Source organism: Nyctereutes procyonoides, unplaced genomic scaffold, assembly GCF_905146905.1.
Source record: "Nyctereutes procyonoides isolate TBG_1078 unplaced genomic scaffold, NYPRO_anot_genome, whole genome shotgun sequence".
Classification (NCBI taxonomy): Eukaryota; Metazoa; Chordata; class Mammalia; order Carnivora; family Canidae; genus Nyctereutes; species Nyctereutes procyonoides.
Window position 1 is genome coordinate 4920362 of NW_026575044.1, and position 9966 is coordinate 4930327.

Here is a 9966-nt window from a genome sequence, read left to right on the forward strand (position 1 = left end):
GCAAACATTCCAGTATGTTATGACCAGCCCACATAACCCCAGAGGAATGAAGGATAAACTTGAAGGAACACCTTGGCACCCTCTCATGATGAAGTTGTCTCTTGGGGAGAAAAATGTGTCAAAATGGCTGATTAACTATTTTACAGTCAAAGTAGTAAGTTGTTTAAAAAGAGGATTGACTTTTAGTGACAGTTTGATTTTCTTACTGAAATGATCATTTTAAACACAAGTATGTAACACAAGGGATTAGTAACACAAAACTAAAAGAAAAAAAAAAGGTTTTTTTTCCCAAGATGAATGACTGAGTTTGTCATTTGTTTAGCTTATGCTGGATGTGTGTATTTAAAGCTTTTTGAAGACTGCGCCTTTCAGCAGATAAGCAGGAGTCTCTGATCCTAGCTGTAAATTAGATGTAGCTGGAGCTCAATAGTGGTACGATTAATTAAGCACCAATTCTGTGCTGGGAAGCAAAAAGATGAATAAGAAATGGCTTCCGTCTTCAAGGGAATTTAAAATTTAGTAACAGACATAGACATATGACAAAAATAATTATACAAGGAAAAGTAAAACCACACTATATTGGAGGGGGAGGAATATCCAAAATGATATAAAGAAAAGAGTTGTGCTATTATAATCAGTAGACTTAAACTGTCAAATGGTTTTGTTGACAAGACAAAATAATACTATAGATTCTCAAAGCATTCCGTATTATACTCAGCAAACACCACTATAATTGCTAGGGCATTCCCTGTCTTTCCCACTTATTTGAGCTCTTCGTGATTATCCCCTAGAATCTTGCACAGCACCTTGCACATGGTATCTTCTCCATACCTACTAAAAATGAGTGAATGAAAGTGCAACATACAATGGGAGAGGTGGAGGAGGGGGTGGAAACCCAGTTCTGCAATTTGCTTGGCTGTGTTAATTTTTGAAAGCTCTTGAGCTCTCTAAGCCTTGGTTATCTCACCTGTAAAAGGGGATTAATAATAAGAATCCTAGGCTCTTGTTAAAGATTTAGATGATACCTATTAAATATTTAACAAATGGTCATCCCTCAAGGAATGTCGGCTGTTGTCCCAGAAGGAAACACGCAGAACTGATGTTTAGGGTTGGAATCAAATACAATGATCCACTTCCGCTTTTTCTTTTGAAAGAGTAAACTCAAGAGACTGTAGGCTCTACCTCTTCCTAAGGCCACATGTCCAGTATGAAAAACAGGAACAGGTGCAAACCTTGTCTCCTGAGTTTCCTAGCTTAATAATTTTTATGAATAACTAGATAACCCTTTTCTAGGTCAAAGAGGTCTTAATACCTTTTGGGCCTCTGAAACACAGTGATACTATTGTCAGCAATTCTGTTTTCTCCAAAGTTTACATTCTCTGAATTCACAGAAGTGAGATATCTTAAGTACTTTTTCCATATTATTTGTCAAGTCTTGGATATTTGTCTTGGATATATATATATATATTTGAAGCTACACATTTCTGTATTGCTCCATATATTTAATGAATAACAGTGAGGAGTGTTCTCTGAAGGCCAGAGGATATGGCCCTGAGACATAAATATATCCTCAGCAAAGAGGTTAAAATGGTTCTCTCTCAAGTAGTAGGCTTGAGGGTATTTTTCATCTGTTTATACTCATTTTTCATCTCCTCTAATGAAACACTCCTATGCCAATAGACTTAAATCAAGCAATAGTCAATCAAGACTATTTCCATATACACAATTGTAATCACTTAGTAACCAGTTGGTACTATATAGGAAGATGTTTGCTTGTTGTGTTTACATGTGTGAGTAACTGGTTTATCTAGGGATTAAATGCAACAATGCATGTAAAGGATCATGCTAGAGATAATAACCAGACTATTTTATTACTATTTCTGTTGTTTCTACTATACAAAGAAGCAGCTCCGTAGCTATCTGTTGAATGAATGCTTGCATAAATGGTTATGTTCTTAGCTATCAAATGTTATAACCAATTGCCTTAATTAATAAAACTTGCAAGAGATAAATCCTTGGGGTGGTGGTAAAGATTAAATTACATATTATGCAGGAATGTGTCTAGTATAATCTGGCATGTGTTCAGCATTGATGTTAGATCAATGTTAGATCAATCTTATTTTGAAAATGATCAATAAGGGGAAAATTAAAGATAGCTTGAAAATTTGATGAAATTTAGATTCCTAGAAAAAGCAGTTGGCAATGAAATCTCATTATAGAGGGGCTGGGTTTTTATTAACTGTAAGTAAAATATCAACACATCTATCAACTTTCCCAAAACACTGCTACTACAATTAGAAAATATAATGCATTATCCAGAGTGTGTATTGTAATTGCATAAAAGCAGAGTGAGGTGGCAAGTTTCCCATAGGTGATAAGATTAGCTTCCTCCAGCTTTTAGAGTCACAGCTGTAGAACCAGGTGGAATAATTTTTAATGCAGATGGTATTTGTACTAGACAAAGTCAACTCAGCTTAGCATTTCACATGAGTTAGTCAAGTGTTCCCTTGCTCACTGTGTTCTCTTTTTCCGCCCCCCTCCCGCTGTTTAAATAAATTACAGAAGAGGAGAATTTTAGCTTGGAACTGCTACTAATCCATAACATGAAAGTCATGTTTGTGAATATTCCTGCTCCTGGCACCATATCCTTCAAAAGCTCTCTTTGGGGAGAAGTTTTTCATTAAGTCATGTATTTCCTTTGTCTCTGATTCCCTTGCATTCATAATTCAGAGATGTTTTCTTAGTGTAACATACTCTCAGGTATGTCTTCTCCTGAGGGTTACTATATCTGCGAGCATACTATGATCTTACTTACCCTGCTTTGCCTCTCAAACAGGTAAGTGCCTTCAAAGAGATTTACCCTTCAGCCATGGGATTCCTTTATTGCAAAGTAATCTAGAAAAAAGAGATGGAATCCAGAGTTTCTCTGACTGAAAGGAGATGGGATGTGACATCAAAAACTGAGAAGCAGCAGTGGACCTTCTCAGCCTCTAGGATTTATCTCTCCTTCCCTTGTTGCTGACACCTCACTATTACAACATTGTGTTTGGTTCCCCCTTCATCCAAGCTTCTGCAATATTGGGGCACCGTGTAGTTCCATACAGTACATGGGTGTGTTAGAGGTTAACATGGTTGAGAATGGGGGAGACACAGAGTGACCTCCCTTTCTTCCCAGACACCAGGAAATCTTTACTTTGTCCTTGAAAAAACTTTTTGCTTTGATTCAAGGACACCATACCTCCCAGCAGAATACAGTGGCACCAGAAAGAAGCAGTGTCCTGCGCACAGGCCGAGCCCCTGATGGGCAGTCCCAAGATTCCCTACCCTTTCCTGACACAGAGGTCACAGCTTCCCTCAACCTTGCCTGCCCACCCCCACCCCAGTGTCCCTTCTCCCTCCTCTGCTCTCAGGAAGAACCTCAGCTTTTCACCAAGAAAACTTTTTCCTGGGCCTCCCAGACTTTGTTTTAAAGCCCCCTCTGAGCTGTATCCCCTAGCCTTCATATTTAGCAGCAAGTTGTGTGGCATTTGACCCAAAAATGGTGAAGAGACAAAGGTGTTCCTAAAGCTAAAATCACCAACCTAGCTAAATTAAGATGAAGCCTACAGGAATTATCACTGCCAGCCACAGGTTGCCCACTTTGAGTGATTATTTCTCTCTTCTATGCACATTTATAGTTTGGCCCCAGAATATGGCTGATCATGAAAGTAACAACAGTGCAAGGCTTATTAGCCATGGATTTTTAAAAAGCCAGACGAGGTGTAGTAGGGACTAGTCTGACCATCTCTGAGATTCTAAGAGATAGATGCATAATTCTTGTTATTCTACCACATGTCTTAGACTCTGAAAAATCCACTTAAAAAAGCTATTCCAGCTCTCCTGTTTTGAAACCAAATTTGCTAGGATTCTAGAGACACATTTGACTATCACTGTACAAAATGTATTCTTGTGGCCCTAAACCTACCTTTGAGACATGTTTAAAACAAAGGCTAGGTTTATCGATAAAGTAGCTCATAAGAATTTCCCCCTGGGGCAGCCCAGGTGGCTCAGCGGTTTAGCGGGCCTTCAGCCCAGGGCGTGATCCTGGAGACCCGGGATCGAGTCCCACGTCTGGCTCTAGTGCGTGGAGCCTGCTTCTTCTGCCTGTGTCTCTGTCTCTCTCTGTCTCTCATAAATAAATAAAATCTTAAAAAAAAAAAAAAAAAGAATTTCCCCTTGGAGCACCAACTCAAGAAACCCTATTCTCTCTCTTCTCTTTTTTTCTGTATTCTACTTCCCTGTCTCTCATCCATCTCCTAGCAGAGTAAAGATAAAGATCACTTGGATAACTTCAAAGAATGAAGCTAATTCAAAGAAAGAGACGTTGAGTTCTCTCTTAAATATGCTGCTTTTCTTATTTTGCCAGGCTGCACCAATTCTGGAAGCAAAAGTAGAAAAAAGTCTTCTGAATGGTGTATCCCCCTTCTTTTTTTTTTTTAAAGATTTTATTTATTTATTCATGAGAGACACACACAGAGAGCGAAACAGAGACATAGGCAGAGAGAGAAGCAGGCTCCACACGGGGAGCCCGATGGGGGACTCGATCCCCAGAACTCCAGCATCAGCCCTGAGCTGGAAGGCAGCCGCTTAACCATTGAGCCACCCAGGCGTCCCAGTATATCCCTTATTAAGTAAGGTTCTAGACTCTACTTTTCAAAGGGAAGAAGGTATATACAGTTAGGCAGACTGGTTCAGCTATTCTGGAGATTGGAGTCTCCCCCTGGTCAAGAGAAGACATCACTTTTCACAGTTTGCATGCTGCCCTCTCCTGGCCTATGTGTCTGGGAATGTTACCAGCACATCAAATGTTATTTATTTTCATCCCACACCTGGGTGCAAGGTGTGTGTGTATACATGAGAATTTGTTTAAAATATTTAGGAAATCTCACTAAGAGTTTATATTTGAAGCTTATTTGAGGAAACAAACTCACTATTCCCTTTACTCTTGGATTCATATTTATACCATCTCCCCTCATACCTTAGTGCCTTGGCCCTCTCCCTATTCATCCTCTTACTCCCACGTGGCTCTGGGACTCTACACTGCAAATCAGTGTTCCACATGAGCTGGGTCCTATAGATGAGCTGGCCAATCACAGACATATTCCCAATTAGAAGGTGTGGCCATGGGAAATATCTGTATTTAGATTAGTGGTTTGAAGACCAAACTTTAGCCTGACTTGTGATCAAAATTAATTCTACACGTTATTAGGTCAGCATTTCTGATTTTTATAAGAGGGAACTCTGTGGTAGGAACAGAAACAGCTAAGCAAACACAGAAGTAGACGGCACCAGAGGCCAAGTCCATAATTGTATACCTTCCCCTTCAAAACAATTTGTCTTATTTGCTGGTTCTTTGTGTAACTTGTTTTTAAACCCAACACTTGGCACGTTTGGTTGCAATAATTCATCACTTTCTCCTAAATACTTAAAGGACCCTGATACTGAGAAAATGCTTGCAACCTCGCATGATTGCTGTAGCAACGCTGGCGTAACGTGGCTGGTCTAATCTGTTGTGTGCCTGTGCCTCTGCAGACTCTAAGTGTTTGTCCTTGACCTAGGCCGGCCAGCCCTTTTCATATCAATAAGAACTCGGTGCCCAGACTGGGAACCTAATTCCATTCCTTTGCTTTAGAGGAAGAGATCTAAGGAAGAGGTGTTTACTTTAAAGAGATTTAAAGGCATGTATCTTGTTTAAATTTTACCAAACTTATAACTGGCGGGTATCTAAGGCTCTAGCTGGCTATACTAAAATGCACAGGGAATGAACTTTTCATTACTTCTCTCAGTGAAGAATGATAGCACAAAACAATGAGTAATCAAAGCATTGTTTACATTTATCTTCCAAACGCCATCAGCGTCTCTTAGTCCAGATAAAGTGTGTTTATATATTCAGCCTCACATTTACTTTGTCACTACCGACATGCCCCAAATTGCTTTAGAGTTTGAATGGCAAGGGGAAAATGAGTCTCAATTTTTTTCAGTTATTATATTTATAGATTAAAAAATGTTTATAGTAATGCAAAACTGGAAGTAGAATTTCGTTGGGTCGGTTAAATAGTATTTATTTAAATAGGTAAATTCTTGACAACTAGTTTCCTTTGTGATGTAAAAAGAGAAAAATACTCATCTATAAAATCAGAATGTTCTCTCCTAAATAAAACATTCACTTGCCATGTGTATTCCTTGACATGATTTCAAAAATACCTGCTAAATCATTCAAACTCGGCACTGGACAAAAATATGAGCAGTTTTCATGACTCCATGGTAGAGCTAAGCATGCAGTTTCCTTAATGACAAAAGAACATGTTAATTTGATAAAAACCAGGTCAGTGTAAATTCCCCATTGAGATATGTAAAGCAAATACCTTTCTTATAACTTCCTTATCTACCTTGGGCAGGCACATGTCTTGGATAAAGAGTGCCCTAAAAAACAGGCATGACAGAGTGGGGAACTGATTGTGAATTACCAGTGGATGGTTTGAATATGTTCCACCAAGAATCCACTGGGAAAAGTGCTAATAAGGTAACATATTCTATTGGTCCTGCACCTGCTGTAGTGCCATTCTCCTGTGGAACTAGAGTCCCAATCTGTGTCTGTTCTGAACTGCAGGAAAAGCTCTTTATCCAGGGATTCAGAGCAGCTATATAGTAGTTATTTGAGGATCGCCCAAAGCAAGACTAATCTTTTAACTCAGCCTTCATTCAATCCCCACTGGCTTTTCCAAGGCAAAGACTGAACCCATTAAGCAATGTTAATTTAATCACAAGTAATCAACGGGGGGAAAAAAGTTATATAATCATCTTCAAAATTTGAAATCAAACCCTGTAAAATCCCAAGACACAGAATTTTTTTTTTTTTACAAAATTCATGTCTCAAAATAAAATGAATAAAGAAAGGAAAAGAAATGGCCAGATGCCTACCGATTTTAGTACCAAATTAAATCAAACCAAAAATGGGCATTTCCTTACAAATATCACATTTATGACACAATTCCAATTCACGACTCTTTAATGCAATAATACAGGAGGTCTTGGAACTCATCCTGCCTGAGGGTGCAGAACAGAATTGCATATTCAACTGGTAAGACAATGTAGAGATAAATCAGGTACACAAGAAGAGCCACTGACCATTCCATTGAGAAATCTTTCTCCTTCCTCTCTTTATCTTGAACCACAGCGAAGCAACACAGTGTTATTTCAACTCATGAGTTTAGCCCACGTTGGCCACAGGCTTTAGAGATGAAAACCACGCTCAAGTCCTCTCTGGTTCCCAACTCCTTCAAGGGAGGGTATTAACCTGATGGGGAGGTGGGAACGTTCAATGCCTGCTTTCTAACCATCAGATGCTGTTTGAGTTGCTACAGGTCACAACTGTAACTGGGGGGCGGGGGGGGGCGGTCTCCAAGATACACAAGTGGGCAGCATGACAACATGCAGATACTGATGTGGTTTTAAAGAAAGAGATGACGGTCAAGTTTGAAGGTCTTTGCTTTAGACCCACAGAGAAGTCAATAGGGGGCAAACCCTGCAGCCCCCAAACACACGGTAACGGCTTTGATCATCTAGGGGGCATCGGGAGAGACCCTCGGTGCTTTCTACTCTGGCCAGCGGGGGGGGGGGGGGGACAACGATGTCAATTACTTTCAAGCCTTGCGAAGGTAGAAATCAGAAACCGTGTCTGTGCCGCGTTGGTGGTGACAAGCTGCGTACCTGCAATGACGTGATGGAAGCCGCCTCCTCGCGTCCCGCTCCTCCGCGCTCTACAGTCCCCCGCGCGCGGTGCGCCGGCTCTCGCTCTGCCGCCTTCGGGGGCCCGCGGCCGGGGCGGCGCGGACGCGCATGCGGAGGCGCGCGGGCCGGGGCCGGGGCCGGGCCGGGGCCGGGGCCGGGGCCGGGGCCGGGGCCGGGGCCGGGGGCCGGGGGCCGGGCTGGGGCTGGGGGCGGCGGGGCGCCGGCTCCGCGGCGCGCGCTGGGCTGCGGCTCGCAGATGTGCACCGGCCCGGGCTCAGCTCTGACTCCGCGCGGCGCTGCACCGGGATATTACCGCAGTCTGGGATTCCTATTGGCTCTGCACGCCAAACAAATCACACCAGCCCCCCCCCCTCTCGGTTTCACTCAGCGCTTGTTTCTCATCTAACCCACAAACATTGCAGCCACACACACTTCACTCACTTGCAATGTTTCTCTTTTTCTCCTTCCAGTCTGGATTTACAACCCTGTGGTCAGCTGCTAACATTTTTTTTAGCAGGCTTCCAATCCAAACCTTCTTGTTTATGTAGAGAAATTCTCCATCCCTAAACCCGCAAAAACCACTCATTCCCCTCAGATCTTCTTCCTCCTTTTGTTGATGGGTTTGCAATGTGAAGAATGTACAAAGCCTGTGTGTGATGCGTCCGTGTGTGTGTGTGCGCGGGCACACACACACACACACACACACACACGCACGCACACACACTAGGCTCCTTTTGTTTTGAATAACTGAGGCCAAAGAAATTAAAGGCAAGCTGAGCCTAATAACCTAAGTGAGAGCTCAACTAATAAAATCTTGAATGAATTCAGTGGAAAACACTCATTGCTTGAGTTTGTTTTCTGTTCCAAATAGCGCTTTGGTCATTATCCCTATTTTTGTTTATTGAATGCAGAGGTTTCTAATGCAAATCAGACTTTACAGCATCCAGCGAACATGAACAGTGACGCCAGACCAATTCTTGTGCTGCGTGGGCTCCGTGTGTTATATCAGAAGGCTCCAGTGACGCCTGCATGCTGCTGCTGCTGCTTTTTATTTTATTTTATTTTTTATTTATTTTTATTTTTTGGTCTTCTCTCTACTGATGGTCTCAAGACAGACACTCTCTTAGTGTGATTCACTGGTCAAAGAAGGCTGGTGACACTACTGATAAAGTTTCCTTCGGTTAGAGAATGAGCCCAAGAAAAATTTTCTGAGATCTGACAAACTTGGCTGGGAAAATTAAGAATAAAATAAAACTTCACTGTGTTTTCTAACACAGACCCTTCCTTAGTCCCCCCCACCCACCAAATCATTTTCACTTGTGCCTGTTAAAATTTTAATGACAGTTAAATTTAATGACAAGAAACATTGCTTCCGAAGTCACTGAGCTCTGTTTTGATTTTTGACTTGAAAATTTCCCCCAGTGTTACGGGATTTTGTGTACTATTTTGGTATTTGATGATCTGGTTTCAGCCCTGTTCACAACACATTTTGTTGCAAAGTCACAGGAAATAAAAATTAGTTTTTGAAATTTATTATCACCAAACCAACTACCTGCTTGCTTTTCTTACTTGGACATGTTCCAAGAAGGCTTATTTTCAGAGTAGGCTAACCTGAAACCAACTGAATTTGACAAAAGAAATATAAAACAAAACCACATTTGGCCACACTGGTTTCTGCCAACAACAGTCCAACTTCAAATGGCATCTCCTTATTACTTTTACAATTCTAATCTATTCCCTTCCTTTAGGTAAACAGTTAAAAAAAATAACACTGACATAAATCTTTGAATGTGTGAAGTGTATTTCCTTTAAAGGTCTCAGCAGTTGTAGAAAGAAGGGAGTCATAGGTAAGACTTTCCAGATTTTCCAGGTGGAGAAACAGAGTCAGAGAATGATAAAGTGACTTGCCTTAGGTTATGAAGGTAGACAGCAAACAGAGCTGGGAGATTGGATGACTGCTTTTCTTCTTATCTTTTTGAGATTACCATTCTATACAAATTATTCAGCTCAAAGGAAAGTGAAGTGTTAATGCAGCAGATTTGGATTCCTGTGTGCCTTTGCACAGACAAGCTAACAATTCATGAAATCATCTGACCAACTTGGTAAATAGTTATTTTACACATAATTCTGGGACAGATCATGATACGTTCTGATAAGTTGCCAATAATTTGTAATTTCTAAGAGTTGCCTTTCAAA

The 9966-nt window shown here is 41.1% G+C and overlaps 1 protein-coding gene across 2 annotated transcripts in view; it reads right to left on the minus strand.

The window, feature by feature from the left end:
• Positions 1-7894, minus strand: part of GREM2 (gremlin 2, DAN family BMP antagonist) — a 109955-nt gene extending 102061 nt beyond the window's left edge. Inside the window, exon 1 of one of the 2 annotated variants that reach the window (XM_055323459.1) lies at positions 7750-7894. The gene's annotated coding sequence lies outside the window, so the exon portion shown is untranslated. Of the gene's footprint in view, positions 1-2815; positions 2852-7749 lie in introns of those variants that run through there. The other variant, XM_055323461.1, reaches the window with a different exon arrangement.
• Between the last annotated feature and the right edge of the window lie 2072 nt (positions 7895-9966).